Genomic DNA, 16,567 nt, shown 5'->3' on the forward strand with positions numbered 1-16,567 from the left:
ACTGCACATGAGGTGAGCGCTGATTGGTTCACAAGTGGACTGTGGTCAAGGTTTGCCATGTAGAATTGTACTCATTAATGCTGTCAGTTAACAACAAATATTATTTAAATTTTAAAACAGGCAGGTTGATTCTGATGGGTCAAAGCATTGCCCTGGGAAACAAAATGAATCTAACTGTCAGTGTAATAACAGGTATGCAAGACTGCCAGATCATATCAAACAGATTGTATCTCTGGCTGTTCACAACAACCAAGGTACTGAATGTATCGACCTAGCCATACTTGCGAAACTTGCAATATAGTTTCAAACATTAGATGTGATTTTGCAATTGGGTACAACTGCTGGATTCCACTGAATGTGTGAGGAATTATGCTGACAACCAATTTCAGATTGTCAGTTGAGGTCATAGTGTGGTGCACAAGAAGCTATGTATTTTAATACACAGGGCACTATTCTTTGCAAACAGGAAAAAAAAAATGTGTATATATATCATCAAAGATCCCTGACAGCACCTTCTAAACCTAGGACAACTTCCATCTAGAAGTAGGAAAATATGCAGAGGAGGTGAGACCGGGTAACACAGCAAGGACCTGATGGGAACATCCTTGTCACCAGAAGCCAAGATACATCTTAGTGCTTGTTTGTAAGTTCTGTTGATGAGGCAATGTGCTAACTAGTTTTGAAAATCTGCTCAGGGAACTATCCAACAGGATCCATCATCTACTTTTTCTGGGGGGCGTTGAGGATGTTATGTGTTGACCACTGCTTGATGGACTTGGAATAGGTAGGACAATATGATCCAACTGAATGAAGCATTTCAAGACAACATGGCCAGACTCCTCTTTCTCTACACTGGGAGCTGGTCAGATTTCAACACTCAGGATGGAAATATCAAATGTTAGACAGCTAAGAGTCTGCACATAGATTGTTACATCTGCACACTAAGTTGACCCTCAGGATGAAGGAAATATTGGGTATGTTTTTTCCATGCTCCCCTTTCTTCCCCTCCCCCCAACCCACCCCCAATCTAGAGGTTTGTATATTATGTCCCTTTGGATATGATTCATTCAGATAAAACAGAAGGAAGTTTGGTTGACCACTATGGCGCGGGAATATAGTATGGGCCAGATCTGTGATCTGTACAGCAACATTGAAAGCTCCTTGTAATTGAGGATCAGATTCTTACTGACAGTGGAGAGAGAGTGTCATTTCTCATATGCATACTTGTTCCTTCCAGTTTCTATTACACTCACTCAGTCCCTCCAATTCTCAGCCATCTGACCCGACATTGAAAGGAACAAAGGATCAGTCAACTCAGTTCCCAAACTATCGTGTAAGGGCTTCATGGCCCTGGAGAAGTCTTGCTCTTCTGTCTCAGAGTTGCACATCACTGACTATAAATGGCATAGAGTGAGCACAGTTGAATACTCAAAGTTGACAGAATCTGGAGAGTATATTGGCATGAACACATAGAGAAGGATTAGTCCTTATATAGTAATGTAAGTGAGGGTCTGGTATGTCTATGATTACCATGTATAATAGTATTCTGTATCAATGTATAATAAATATTGTTACTCTGAAGTCTAAGCCTGAAGGCAGTCCTTTACTTTGTCTTCTCCTTGATCAGTCTGTCTCACATCCTCACTCAGCATAGCATCAAACCACTCAATAAAAGACAAAGAACACAACCTCAATGTTAAGTTGATTTAATTTGGCTCCTGAAGTAAATTTGAACTGGTCATAGATGGTCATCAGTCTGCATACTGACAGCATGTCTCTGTAGTAGGTGTGTCCATGTATAGGAAATCTTTTACTGCCTCCGCTGCATTATGCACAAATACAAGAAATAAAGGAAAAGGCAAGGCTGCCTGACTGCTGGTTTGAAAGGATGGCTTTCCAATTGATTGAACCTGTATGAATAATGTTTGTGTAGTGTAGTTGTACCCAACTGCAGAATCTCTACCCAAGTCCTATTTTCGAGAGCACATCCATCATGTAAATATGCGATATTCTGTCAAAGACCTTCTCTGTTCTAAGGCAGATATCCGTTTTCCTCTCTGCACATAAGATATGGTATCGCTGACTAGCACAAAACTATCAGGCATCATCTTGCCTGCTACAATACAGCTTTGATTAAGGTAGATCACCAACTTGGTGAGGATTACCAGTTGAATTTGCGTTTAACATGTTTTCCGTCTATATCTTTATTATATTTATGTGTGCCCCTTAGTTCTTGCCATATATCTTATTCAGCTTTTTTATGCAGGTCTTGTAGAACTGGTTTGTCCCATCACAAAGTTTGCAGCATTTAGTTCACTTGTAGTCCCTTGTCTGATGGCTGTCTTGCTTCCAGTTCCTTCAGATTACTATGCTACTGGTGGCCGCAATATGGCTGATGCACAAACTCTGGTTTACACAGGGTAGACAAGGTATCCCCAGCTTCCCATGATAGGCAGGGTGGGTGGAGGAGTTCTCTCCTGCCATCGAGCTTGTAATTCTGGTCAAAATCTGAAGGGTCATAACCTCATTGCTGTTCCCTACTGCCCTGACATTCTAAGTGGCAAAGTGAGTACGTGCACAACAGGAAAATTATGAGTTTCAAATGGACAGGATTCCATTGCGACTGCACTCCAAACAGTTGCTCTGATGAGGACACTGACTGTGTCACTAGCCTTTGTACGTCCCTGAACACCTTTAGGAATTTCACACCCAAAGCAATATTGTTTAACTTCACATTGAGGTATCCAGTCCTGGGAAGTCCTACAGGCAGCAGACATTCACAAATATGAATCTGCCGGGTTTGCTCAACACAGAATGTGCAGTTGATTTGTGTACATCTATTGTTTCTCACTCCAGCCTCAAGGTATAGTATATCACCAGGTTCAGGACTCAGTTGCTGTTTGCAAACATCAATTGTTAAAGTTTTCCCTGGATAGGGACTAAATCCCCAATGAGAAAGGAAACAAGAACCATGGTCAAGCTTTCACCAAAGGGTGAAAGGTTGAAGACCCTGCTGAAACCTGCCCCAAAAATAAAGCCATTAAAGCACACTCATCCTGGATGATCCACATTCCTCATCATGGTCCACTGTCTTTGTAGAGGGAATCTGCATTTAATGTTTACCTGTTCAGTGTCATTTCTCTTTAACGTTCTTATTAGGACTGAAAATCAGATTGTGTGCCACAAGATTTGTTTTAATGTTGTTTATTCAGTGCCTTACGTGACACATTTGGCACAACCTCTCCCTTTCTCAAATTTGTGGCCTCTCCTGGTAGCACACCATAACCTGAACCCTGTGTTAGGGAGACACCACAAACTAGACCTGAAACATTCCTTGGAGCCCCTCCTTACCTACAGCCACACCATCCCACAGCAAGCCACCACCATCCCCCTCCTTGCATCTCTAATTTCTAAAGACATACAACTAAAATTACCAGTACTACAATGCTGAGGTCTATTGATAGGGCCAGTTAAAGAAATAATCTGGGCCTCCTAACACCTGAAAAATCCAAAACCGATTCATTATCACAGCATCATAGAATGATTACAGAGCAGAAGGAGGCCATTCAATTCATCAGCTCTCCAAATGAGCATTTTGTTTAATGCCATTCCCCAGCCTTCTCGCTGTGACCCTACATATTATTACATTGCATATAACAGTCTAACTCCTTTTTGAAAGCATTAACTAAATTTTCCTCCAGCACGATGTCAGGCATTGCATTCCATGTACTCACAGCTTGAAAACACTTTTTCTCACATTGCTTTTGAATGTTTTGGCAATTACTTTAATTCTGTGCCCTCTTGCTTTTAATCCTTTGACCAATGGAACAATTGTTTGCCATCTACACTGCTCAGGTTCCTCGATTTTAAATACATCTTAAGTCACAATTCCCTTATTGCGAGTACAGGTAGTTCATCTATAATGCGATAGTTGCATTTTTGTGTGACCTCGCGCCATAGCAAATTGCGTTACAGGGAAATTGCTATACCTGTACAGCAGAAAGTTTGCATTACCCAAACAGCGTCCACTAGTCATCAATCCTGTTACAGCCAATTCACGTTAATGAAATATGCGTTATGGCAGAACTATCTGTATTCCCTGGAGTTATGCAGTATCATGTCAGAGGCTAGGAATACTGCGGCGAGTGACTCACCTCCTGTCTCCCCAAAGTCTGTTCATCATCTACAAGGCACTTCACCTGATGAAGCAGCAATGCTTTGAAAGCTTGTGATTTCAAATAAACCTGTTGGACAATAACCTGGTGTCGTGTGACTTCTGACCTTGTCCATCCCAGTCCCACACCAGCACTTCCACATCAAGTCAGGAGTGTGATGGAATACTCCCCACTTGCCTGAATGAGTGCAGTTAAAACAACACTCAAGAAGCTTGACACCATCCAGGACAAAGCAGCCGCTTGATTGGGACAACATCCACAAGCTCCCTCTACCACTGACACTCAGTAGCAGCAGTGTGTACTGTCTACAAGATGCACTGCAGGAATTCATCAAGGATCCTCAAACAGCACCTTCCAAACTCACAACCACTTCCATCTAGAAGGACAGGGGCAGCAGATACATTGGAACTCCACCGCCTTCAAGTTCCTCTCCAAGCCAATCACCATCCTGACTTGGAAATATATCACTGTTCCTTCACTATCTCTGGGTCAAAATCCTGGAATTTCCTCCCTAATGGCACTGTGGGTCAACCCATAGCAGGTGGACTGCAGCGGTTCAAGAAGGCAGCTCACTACCACCTTCTCAAGGGCAACTAGGGATGGGCAATAAATGCTGGCCAGCCAGCGATGCCCACATCCCACAAATGAATAAAATAAAGGTTAGCTTACAGCCCATCTGAATTTCAGCTCCATTTAAATAGGTACAAAACGTCAGAACCAGAAGTGCAGTTGCCCACGACATGACATTACTGGACTGACACTGGAAGCATGAAGACCAAATATAGCATACACCATTCTAAGACTGAAAGTAACGGGTACACAGATATTCACTTTACTTCCAAAATTAATATTGAAGTGGCTTAAACAGGAGATCGTCTTAGATCTCCCTCCTTTTTTATACTGATGTAAAAAAACACACCTGTTTATTTAAATAAAATGCATAAGAACTTCAGCTTTTTTCAGTTATAACCGCATGAATTTCTCAAATTAATTTGTTTGAAATTTTATGCAACTGTATTGATGTTACACCTATGTTAAAATTATAGAATAAATGCACTACAAATTCAATTATAATTTAGGTTTTGTGTGACTATTTTGAGCAATTCACAGGCATAAGTTCAAAAAGGAAATATTATAGTGACACATTTAATCTCACCAACTCTCTCGTATATAAAACAATTAACTGGCACTGTCTTACCTGTAACATCAGCCACCATTAACCCTTCTGCCTTGATGATCTTTACCTGGACGAATCCTATGTCTCTCAGATTTTGGAAGGATCTTAGCAAGGACTGAAAAAAACAGATTTTGAAGTCAGCCTTTTCCTCTAGAATGAAAGATTTCATCCCCTTGTATTCTCTACACAATTTAAATTCAATGTCAAAAAATTAACCATCTGCAGTCAGTTTTGCAGTTCATTTCCAAATTATTTTAAATATTTACTATGCTCCCTTACTAGGATTGTTATAAAAACTATATGGCTATTGTCATCTAATTAACTATTTTACATGTTGCAAGATATAAATAAAATGTCTGAACAACCCAAAATGTTATTATATTTTTCTCTCCCCACAGATGCTGTCAGACCTGCTAAGTGTATCCAACATTTGATGTTTTATTTACATTTCCAAAACCAGTATTAAGTCCTTAAACAAATAAAATCTCATTAAACTTTTACCCATGCAGAACATTTAGAATCTGCTTTTAAGTAACTTTAGGTTTTATACTAATAGCTTATTACTTATTGTGTTATTTGATGGAACTTTTATTCTCTCAAATATTTTTATACAGGTAAATGTACCTTTTAGAACCACCTTTTAGAAGTAGATTTCTGTAACATTTACCAAGATAAGGAACCCCAGTGGAATACAAAGGCATAGTGATTGATTTATCACTGTATATCCCATATGGTTGCAATATACATGACAATTACAATTCATATCAAAAACATGATGGAATGGTTTTCTCCTTCTCCCCCCAATGTGATGCATAAGAAAATCTACACAAGAGTTTTACTTAGGGGATATTTCTTCATTTTATCACTATAGTGGTAAAACTTTCTTCATCCGATTTTAATCCCTGAAACCTTTTATGAACTAAAACGGCTTTAAGGAAAGGAGGACACACTGAATTCAGATAGCTCCAGTGATCACCTGACCAAGTAGAGCCAAGTTCAGGACACTCAGACTAAAGAATTGAGAATTCAGATTTTGCCAGGGCTGAGGGTACAGCTGAACCGTGCTGACCTCAGGTTAAAATCCAACACCTCAAAAACTGTACATTCTAGACTTTACTTTTGCACTTGACACTTTCATTTTTAACCTTCATCTGTGGGGGTATGTGTTTCATGCTACATTTGACTATTTTTATTGGGATTACCAAATAATAAAATTCCATTCAAGAAGTCCCTGTAATTGGCTCCTTAATTTTGACTGGTACTGTGTTTTAATTGAAGTGTGATATAGCTGTGTGCTAAAAAGAAAATATTTGTTGTAACTGACTGAAGGTGCTAAAAGCAAAGGAGCTGATTCACCACTCCTCATGTGGTTTTAACATATTGCATGATGGAGTAATGGTTCCAGTGGGTGGTTTTTCTACATTTTTAGCATTGATGATAAAGAGAAGTCTAAACCAGAGTTCATTGCTCTAGTGACTCATGTATCAAAGCTAATCTGGAAAGCCAGAGCTCTAAAAAAATGGCCTTGAATTTAAAATGAAACAGGAAGAATTCTTTAAATGCATAATGCTTCTGAATGAAGTATGTCCAAAGGCCCTAACATGGGCACGACATGGGCAGAAAGATGGTTAAATCTAGAAAAGCAATGTAAGTAACTGGCAATGGACTATGGCACTTTAGAACTCTTGGTGAAGCTAGTCATACTGGCATAACTTAGGAAGTTCAGGCTGGTGGTGGGAATGTCAATGGCCATTATTTTTGTGGCAGCTTGCAACATTGTCTCCACTTAAACATTACTTTATTCATTAAGTGCTGCAGGAATTCGCATTTACATTCTTCTGGGGTCCATTAAGCCAAACGAGCCAGACTGAGCCCACAGCCATTCCCCATTACAGTGTCATGGTGCCATTATTAATGAGGTCATTAAACACAATTCAGTACACAGTGCAACAATTGAAACAGAGTTTAAAAACTATTGATGTTGATGCCATGCAACTGTGTAAATTGTTCATATAAATAAACAGAAAATGTGATCTTAATTCTACAAAAGATGTATATCTTGCAGGCTTGTTGAATATTTTGGAGGTTCATAAACCCATTCAGACAATATGCCAAAATGTTTGATAAATAGAATGATTATCCAAATCTGAAGAAAAAGACAGGCCCTGCATAAATTCCACGGACAGCATTTTGTTTTACAGAGGAAGAACTTAGTCTCTGATCCATTGAGCAGAATTTGCAAATGAAAACAAAGTTGAAAATTACTTTTAATCAACATATCTGCTCTTTCTTGTCACTTTAAAGATTTCAGATTTATGGCTTTCTGAAAGTTTAGATGAACCAATGTAGCCACTACACTATGTTCTATAAAATAATTGTTTGGTACAACTGAAAATCATTTCTAATTTAAGCCTCATCAGCTCATTTTCCAGCAAACATAATTCAAGGTTCAGTGTTTGTCCAATCATCAGCTAACTGACAAAAATCAGGAGGATCCCAAGTTCAATTCAGTCAGTGCTATATCAGCTGGCCTTACGGAAACTGTTTTTGGTGTGCCACAGCAGGTTTTAGAGCCGCATTGAAGAGGGAGAAAAGTAAAAATGATCAAGACTCTGACTTCTGTTTGCCTGTTGTTTTTTTCATCATCTTCACAAAATGTTTAGAATGGAAACCATGCCTGCTCGAGGGAGGTATGGTTATGCTGTAAAATTCAGGACAAACTGTGAAATTCCATGGATAGCTATAGCATATTTATGTGCAGCACAAAATGCAAGTTTTAAACTTCTCCTAAATTGGACAGAAACCTAGTTGTATTGGATTTTAGCACAAATTACAGGCCACTGTCAGAAGTAGCCCAAATTCCACCCAATAGCAGAATTTTTGTCATGCACACTTTAATGGATTTGATTGTTACTATCTACTTCAGCTAACTCTGTACAAGTTTCAGTCATAATTCAATTGCTAGGTTTCATGCTTCTGACTGAGAGTTATGGGTCCATGGTTCATTATACAGTCTCAAATCTCATGACTCCAGGCTGATCCTCCTGTCCAGTACTGATGGAGTGCTGTTCTGTTGGAGGTGTTAGTCTGGGGTTCTACTGGCTTCCTCAGGTGTGTGTAAAAGATCCCTTGGTATAATTTCAAAGATGAGCTGGAAGCATTGTCTCTGGTGTCCTGGACAATAGTTATCCCTCAAACAGCAGTATTAACACATATTTTATCTGAAGCAGAATTTTCTACACGTCTCACCCCTGGCAGATAGAGACGGGCGAATATGTGAATATGAAACTCTTCGTGAAGCTAGTCATACTGGCATAACTTAGGAAGTTCAGGCTGGTGGTGGGAACATCAATGGCTATTATTTTTGTGGCAGCTTGCAACGTTGTCTCCACTTAAACGTTACTTTATTCATTAAGTGCTGCAGGAATTTGCATTTATATTCTTCTGGGGTCCATTAAACCTCTACCCTCTAGCCATCTGTCTGGAGATAAGATTGGCCTTAGAAATGCAACCAGTCTGCAAGTGGTGGGCAGCCAATTCAAGTACTTAGTGGCCTATTACAGCTAATTAACAGAGACTGACTGGAACTCTCCCTGTGGCCTGCAGCCACTACCTATGGTGTTAGGAACAGGCCAGCTCCCTGAGGTTGGTAAATGGGTAGTCTTTGAGGGCTATTCAGCTACCGAGGGTCTCCCTCTACAATGATGGCCTGGGAGCTTTTTTATCATGTGGTCTGATTCGACATTATGAATGTGGGTTTGAGAGAGAGACTAGTCAAGAAGAAGGCAAAGTCAAAAATGTCTTCAGATTGTGACTTCAAAGATACATTATTTTTTATACATTGGTACTAAATACTGCTATACATGGTAATTGTAGATATACCAGCCTCTGACTTACATGGCAATTTTAGCAAGTTTCAGTGGAGGGTTTCTCTGTGAGGTCTCACAAGATTTATCATCTTATTCTCTGAAACACACCACATTATCATCACAACTCAATGATGCCCTGCTCATCCTATCTTCACTCTCACCAGAGTCGGAAGAACTCGCCACTGCCAAGGCTCCAGGAATTCCTGGCACCGGAACTACATTGTACACCAGGTCAAGTGCTGCCATTTTGCAGCTGCCCTGCATAATTCTTGTGGATTGTCCCAGTGATGGTGAACAGTGGCAAGACAGTTCCACGCTTTGGCGACAGGGACATGGAGTAGCTGCCTGACAGGATGGTGCAGAAGATGGTCATCTTCTTTCCCCAAGACTGGTAGAGGAGACTACCACAATAGACTGTACCTCAGACCAGGCTGACAGTCATCTGGATCAAACCACCAGTGCCACAAGAAAGTTAATGACCTTCTCTACTTCACAAGGTTGAGTTATACCATCTCTGCAACCTCTTACTATACCCAACTCTGACCAAGATCCATGGTGTACCACTCACACTATTGCTTGCAACAACTTCTTCTCATGTTCTCACTCATCCAGTCCCTCCACACTACTAACTCTGCAAACTCTCTGCATTCACTTGGGATACTCACCACCTTTCCCACCCGTACCAGCATTAATAGCTGTAACATTTTCATCTCACTCAGTTACACCCTTTGTCTCGTTCCAGGAGAATCAGCCAACAATAGATTAGAACAAGCCAAGAAGGATGATGGGATGCCTAACATTTGTCTCCTTGCCATCAAAGAGAGGACACTACCTGTTCATGTGGTGATAGGAATCATTGTCCATCACTGTGCTACTCTCCCATTACCGCCTCTGTGAATTTTCTCTTAACATGCCTGAAATTTTACCCCATTTCACAACTCATTTGTTCTTTTGTCTCCTGCAGGCATCAGTGGAAACGTAGTGTCTTACAGCAAGTGGGCAGCTCTGCAAGAGATTTCCTCCTCCACCACAGAACAAGGATCAGTAAGGCTTCCTTCTGCAGCCTTCACCAGCTCAGATGTTGATATAGAACATAGAACATAGAACAGTACAGCACAGTACAGGCCCTTCGGCCCACGATGTTGTGCCGAACTTTTACCCTAATCCTGAGGTCTATCTAACCTCCACTCTACCTTATACTATCATCCATATGCCTATCTAATAGCCGCTTAAATGCCCCTAATGAGGCCGACTCCACTACCCTCTCCGGCAATGCATTCCATGCCCCGACCACTCTCTGAGTAAAGAACCTACCTATGATGTCTCCCCTATATCTACTCACTTTAAAACTATGCCCCCTTGTAATAGCTACCTCCACCCTTGGAAAAATTCTCTGGCTGTCTACTCTATCTATACCTCTGATCATTTTGTAAACCTCTATCAAGTCATCTCTCATCCTTAGTCGTTTTAAAGAGAAAAGCCCGAGCTCTTTCAACATTTCCTCGTAAGACCTTCCCTCCATTCCAGGCAACATCTTGGTAAATCTACTCTGCACCTTTTCCAACATTTCCACATCTTTCCTGTAATGAGGCGACCAGAACTGGACACAATACTCCAGATGTGGCCGAACCAGGCTTTTGTATAGCTGGAGCATAACTTCACGGCTCTTGAATTCAATCCCACTATTAATGAAAGCTAACACACTATACGCCTTCTTAACAACTCTATCCACCTGGGTGGCAGCTTTCAGGGAACTGTGGACATGAACCCCAAAATCCCTCTGCTCCTTCACTCTGCCAAGAATCTTTCCGTTAACCCTGTATTCTGCTTTCAAGTTTGTCCTTCCAAAATGAATCACCTCACACTTTTCAGGGTTAATCTCCATCTGCCATTTCTCAGCCCAGCTCTGCATCCTATCAATGTCCCTTTGTAACCTAGAACAGCCCTCCGCACTGTCCACAACGCGACCCACCTTTGTATCGTCCGCGAACTTACTAATCCACCCTTCCACTCCTTCATCCAAATCACTTACAAAAATCACAAATAGAAGAGGACCCAGAACAGATCCTTGTGGTACACCACTTGTAACTGAGCACCATGTTGAATATTTTCCGTCCACCACCACCCTTTGTCTTCTAAGGGTCAGCCAATTCTGAATCCAATCTGCCACATTTCCCCCTATCCCATGCCTCCTTATCTTCTGCATGAGCCTACCATGGGGAACCTTATCAAACGCCTCACTTAAATCCATGTACATCACATCCACTGGTCTACCTTCATCCACATGTTTGGTCACCTCTTCAAAGAATTCAATAAGGTTTGTGAGGCATGATCTACCCCTCACAAATCCATGCTGACTATCACGAATCAAACTGTGCCTTTCTAAGTGATCATAAATCCTACCTCTCAGAGCCCTTTCCAATAATTTGCCCACCACTGACGTAAGACTAACTGGCCTGTAATTTCCTGGGTTATCCCTTTTCCCTTTTTTGAACAAGGGAATGACGTTTGCCTCTGTCCAATCTTTCAGCACTATACCCGTGGGCAGTGAGGACGAAAAGATCATCGCCAAAGGCCCTGTGATCTCTTCCCTTGCTTCCCATAAGATATCTTGGTAAATATGTTTGCTAGATTAGAGTTGGGAGCACATCACTATCACATCTCCACAGCTGGTTGAGAAAGAAACACCCCAGTTCACTGTCACTCATAGGACTGCCAAAGACCAGGCACTATCTCTATTCCCAGACCCCATGCTGTTGGCAATTAAGAACTTTGTGTGAAAGCACATGCAGACAGTCAGTGGGGCAGTACGCTGGTTTGTCAGAGGTACTCCATCAATGGTGGCTTTGACATGTGAACATCTGGCTGCCTCTTTGGAGATGCTGGCAGCTGCCATTTTGAGTTGGGTTCAGCACACTCCATGGATATACACACAGACTTGCACTCCATCATTCTAGACATCAGTGCTCAGGACTAAAAGCAAGGCAACACGGTAGTATAGCATCCTGAATTCACCCAGGTGGCCCTTCCTCACAAGGAAACAGGGCAGTGCCAGTAGGCCCCCAGCTAGAGGATGAACCACCAGCCAGCACCCATAAATCTTCACAAAGAACACTCCAAAAGTGACAGGGTCTTCCACCTCCACCCCCTGCTTGTTACCCAAAACTCTGTTAAAGCTGTGGAGGATGCTTCTGTCTCTAGGCAGGTTACACTCAGCAGGTCTGGCTCCCCTAGCCACAAACATTCTCAGAGTCATATGACCAAATTCCAAGATCAACAGGCTCTAATGTAGGGCAAGCCCCCTGTTCCCAGTATCACAGCCTGAGACTGCACTGAGACATAGAAGACAATGAAGCCAGAGATGATCCACCTGGGGAAGTGCGCTGTTATTTGAGTCCCTCTACTCCCAAAGTCATCACAAAAGTTAAAGGTATAATCAAAGTACTCAAAGTCCCCAATTTACCTGTCTAGTGGACTCAGGTTAACAGAAAACCGGGTTTCTATACTAAAAAGAATTACTATTTATTACAGAGAAGTCAGTTTATTCACAAAAAAATGTGAAAATATAGCTCTACTAGATGAAACTCTAATTGCCTTCTTAAATCCCTGTGCACACATACATTCATGGACAGATAAATAAACAAACCTGGGTGTTTTGAGTGAAGTAAAAAGTACTGGAGAAACACTGTACAATAGCACCAGTCTACAAGATCTGATGAGGTATCCCTTTCATTTCCTTGACCTTCCCTTTTTTCATCTCCTTTTTCCAAATTCTTTCAGTTCTTTGCAAAAGATGCAGGATGGTTGCCAGTTAGAGGCAACAGCTAAAATTAAACAAAGAACTATGGATGCTGGAGATCTGAAACAAAACAGCAATTCTTCAATACACCTAACAACAACAGGTGGGAGAACACCTTGTTTTTGCTGTGGTCTTGAGACTTCTTCCCCTGTTTTAGGTGCTGTGTAAATGCACAAGCAAAATTATTATAGCTCACTAATATATACAAATATTACATTAACAGGCAAATCAATATTTAAGTTCATATCAGGCTATTAAGTGACATAGAGTACCATACTTTATTAATGTGTCATGCTTCAAGTGATCCCTGGGAAAGATGGAGTCTGAGATCTTTATACAACCAGGTCACATGCTATGATGCACTGATTATATCATGTGCATGTTGTTTAAAAGTGCACTAACATACCAAACTTGAGACATAATACATCACACATCACTAACATATCTTCACAGTCACTGAAGGCAAAAACCATCCCAGGTCTCTGGAATTCAGAGAATGGCCAGAGACCAGGCCCTTGCTCAGTCCCAGGCTGGAGATGTGCCCCTGTTTTCAGTCATAAATCACTTGATCAACTTCAGAGACAATCACAAGAACGGCAAGCAACTATCCCTTAGGAAATGGTAAGATGAAACAAAGAATGGATGAGGCTGCCAACATTCTCTGTACTGTGCTGGCTCTGGTTGTGTGTATCTGTCTGTCTGCATGGAAAAGGAGGCAGTGCCCTGAAGACCCAGATCCAGCAGAACACTTAGTGGCTGTTGAGTATGCACGCAGATACCCGAATATTTGCACTACATTGCTTTAGTCATAGGAGCTCAACATCAATGGGGGAGAGCAGGGATATAGGGCACCTCACCCTCACTCCACGCTCCTTCCTCTCAGGGAGGCAGGATGGTGCCAGCAGACACCACAGCAGTGAGGTACAACAAGCAGGCACACCAGAGGACCCTGGCCATGCCTCTCCAGTTCCCCACAGCTTGTAATCCCAAGGCCTGCAGTAGCACAAGCAATGTAGGGTTAGCCTGCATCTGAGCAGAAGACTCTTAATAGGCCTGAGTCCTTTAGACCCAAAGACATCAGGGTAAAAACACCCAAATCTTCCAAGTCAGTAGGGTAAACCACAGAGCAGGCAGCCTCCATTCCAACTGTGAACATCAGGCAGGCACCTATATGTAGAAGGAGGAAGACGAAGAAGAAAACATACTGAGGGCACGTAGGTGGTAGACGTGCTACATTATTGTAAATAACCCTGCACGTTTGTTAATATCTTTTCATTCGCGCTATTCTAATGCCTGCTATAGTATCATTCTTGTTATCGGATCTGGTTAAGTCACAGCCAAATGACATATGAGTAGCCTCTTCAAACATTCCAAAGACGAAGCTGCAGTTGCCAAGCATTGCTCATCTCAAAAAGTTATTGTTTCAAGGCAACTTAGCAGCCGACTTGCGCTTTTAGCAATGACGGAAAGGTCAAAAGGAGCTTCCTCATAATTCATGTCAACCTGGCAGCTATCTTGATGGACTGCACTACACATTACTCAGATGTCATATCTTCACAAATATGCCGTTCAATGTGCACTATTTCACTTCTGCATTTTTCCTCAGTCATGTGAGGCTTGTGTGCACATCATTTAAACTGGGAAAACCCAAAGTTATCATTTATACAAAATCATAGATAATGAGATCTTTATTCAGCAACACAATACATGAAAGACTGCAAAATATAATAAAGTCTACATGTCTTTTGTACAAAGCAGGGGATGCTTGCCAAATGAGCAACAGAAAAGTAAGCAATGAAACAAAGTCTGAACCTAGCATATGCATGCTGGAAGTGGATGGCTACAAGGTTGTCTCTGGCCTCTTGGCTCTACGAAACATTGCTTTGTTCTCATGGATGGCCCTCTTGGTTGATGTCTACATCTTCTGCCTCAGCTTTCTCCTCAGGAGCTTGCTGTTGATACCCTATTTCCTCTTTATTCATGATATTCCTTCTTTAGCTCCAGTTGTGAAGTGCATAGCGTGCCTAAGTGATATAGGGCACACTTTAGGAGCTATATTGAAAGGCCTTGCCAAGGTGGTCTAAGCATCAAAACCTCATCTTCAGGAGGTTTTTGGTCAGTTACAGTATGTCCCTGATCCAAATTTGAGTGGCGTTGTACCTTCATTCTGTGTCAGTCCCAGGATGTCTTATAGGTGTCATGAGCCATGTTTGGAGGAGTAGTCCCAAAAGCCACCCCGTATCTTCTGAGGCCTCTAGTTTGTAGGAGTCATGGCAGCTCCCAGAACATCCCAAAATTAGGCAACAAAGCTCACAATGTATTTGAACATAAAGCGAATGGAAGCCTTTTCAGTTCACAAACATTGCAGGGTAGTGAAGGAGCACTCTCAAAACAATACTGATGTAATCAGTAGCACTCTGCACTTGGGGAGCTGCTGGTGGTGGAAAATCCAAATGCCTCAGCTGCTTAATTCACTACAAGGTTGAAGGTAAAAAAAGTTGGGTTCTGAAGAAAATGGTATGAGTAATACTCCAATGCACTTATGAGTGAGGGTTGGGAGATGACACTGAAGCACCCCCACTCCTGTTGCTTCCCGAAATACAAAAAGATCAAGGGCAATGGCAGAGTTATGTAGACCAATGGTTGAGGAGGATAGTGGCCAAGGACCATGCCAGGCTAATGTGTAGAAGAAATGGTTGGATGTAAAGAGAAGGTTGATGGCTGATACAGGCATTCTGTGAACACCAGTTAAGGTCAGTAAGAAATACATTTGTCATAACTCTTACAGTGTCATGGCCATCTACTTGGACCATCTGAGATGTCTTGTGTAGATTCACTGCTGCCAATCCATCTTGCTGGTATTAGTCTAAGTTATTGATATCATATGGGGAAAGATGCCCACACATGCTCTTCAGCAGAACATAGACTCAATCTTGATGAATAGCAAATTGTCTAGTCATCTATAACATAATGGCTCATTACATTATATCTGAGATGCACGCTTGCCTCTTGTGACAGATCACCTTAGAAGCAACATTCCCTCCAAGTTGATACTGGGAAGCTATGTTCATGTCAATCAGTGTGCCAATGAATGGCTTCTCCTTCGGAAGCCAATGCCACACATGGACCTTGGAGATCCACGCAGCATCAAAAAAATCCAGGAGATTTTGCTTACAAGCAGAACCAGTTAGCTCCTCTGAAGAACAGTCCTTTATCATGATTACTGTATTCAACCTGTTTGGACATTTTATGGCATATCTTCAGCATAGGTTGCTCTTGGCTATTCTGTCTCAGAGGTAGGGATGCTACCACTGCATCACAATTGATAACACTTCCTTCCCTAGTGATGGGGAGAGTCTATCTCAAGATATCAGTTAGTCTTTTTAGATATTCACCTTATTATACAACAATAATCACGGTTATATTCCAATGGTTTTGTACTCTGGCATCAAATGCTCCTCTGACTTGAAGTGAGACTCCAGCATCTACTCCACTGTTCAAATTGCTTCTCTGAAACACATTTTCCCTTTTGCATTAAACAGTTCTA

This window comes from Rhincodon typus, chromosome 3, assembly GCF_021869965.1.
Source record: "Rhincodon typus isolate 14 chromosome 3, sRhiTyp1.1, whole genome shotgun sequence".
In the NCBI taxonomy this organism is placed as follows: domain Eukaryota; kingdom Metazoa; phylum Chordata; class Chondrichthyes; order Orectolobiformes; family Rhincodontidae; genus Rhincodon; species Rhincodon typus.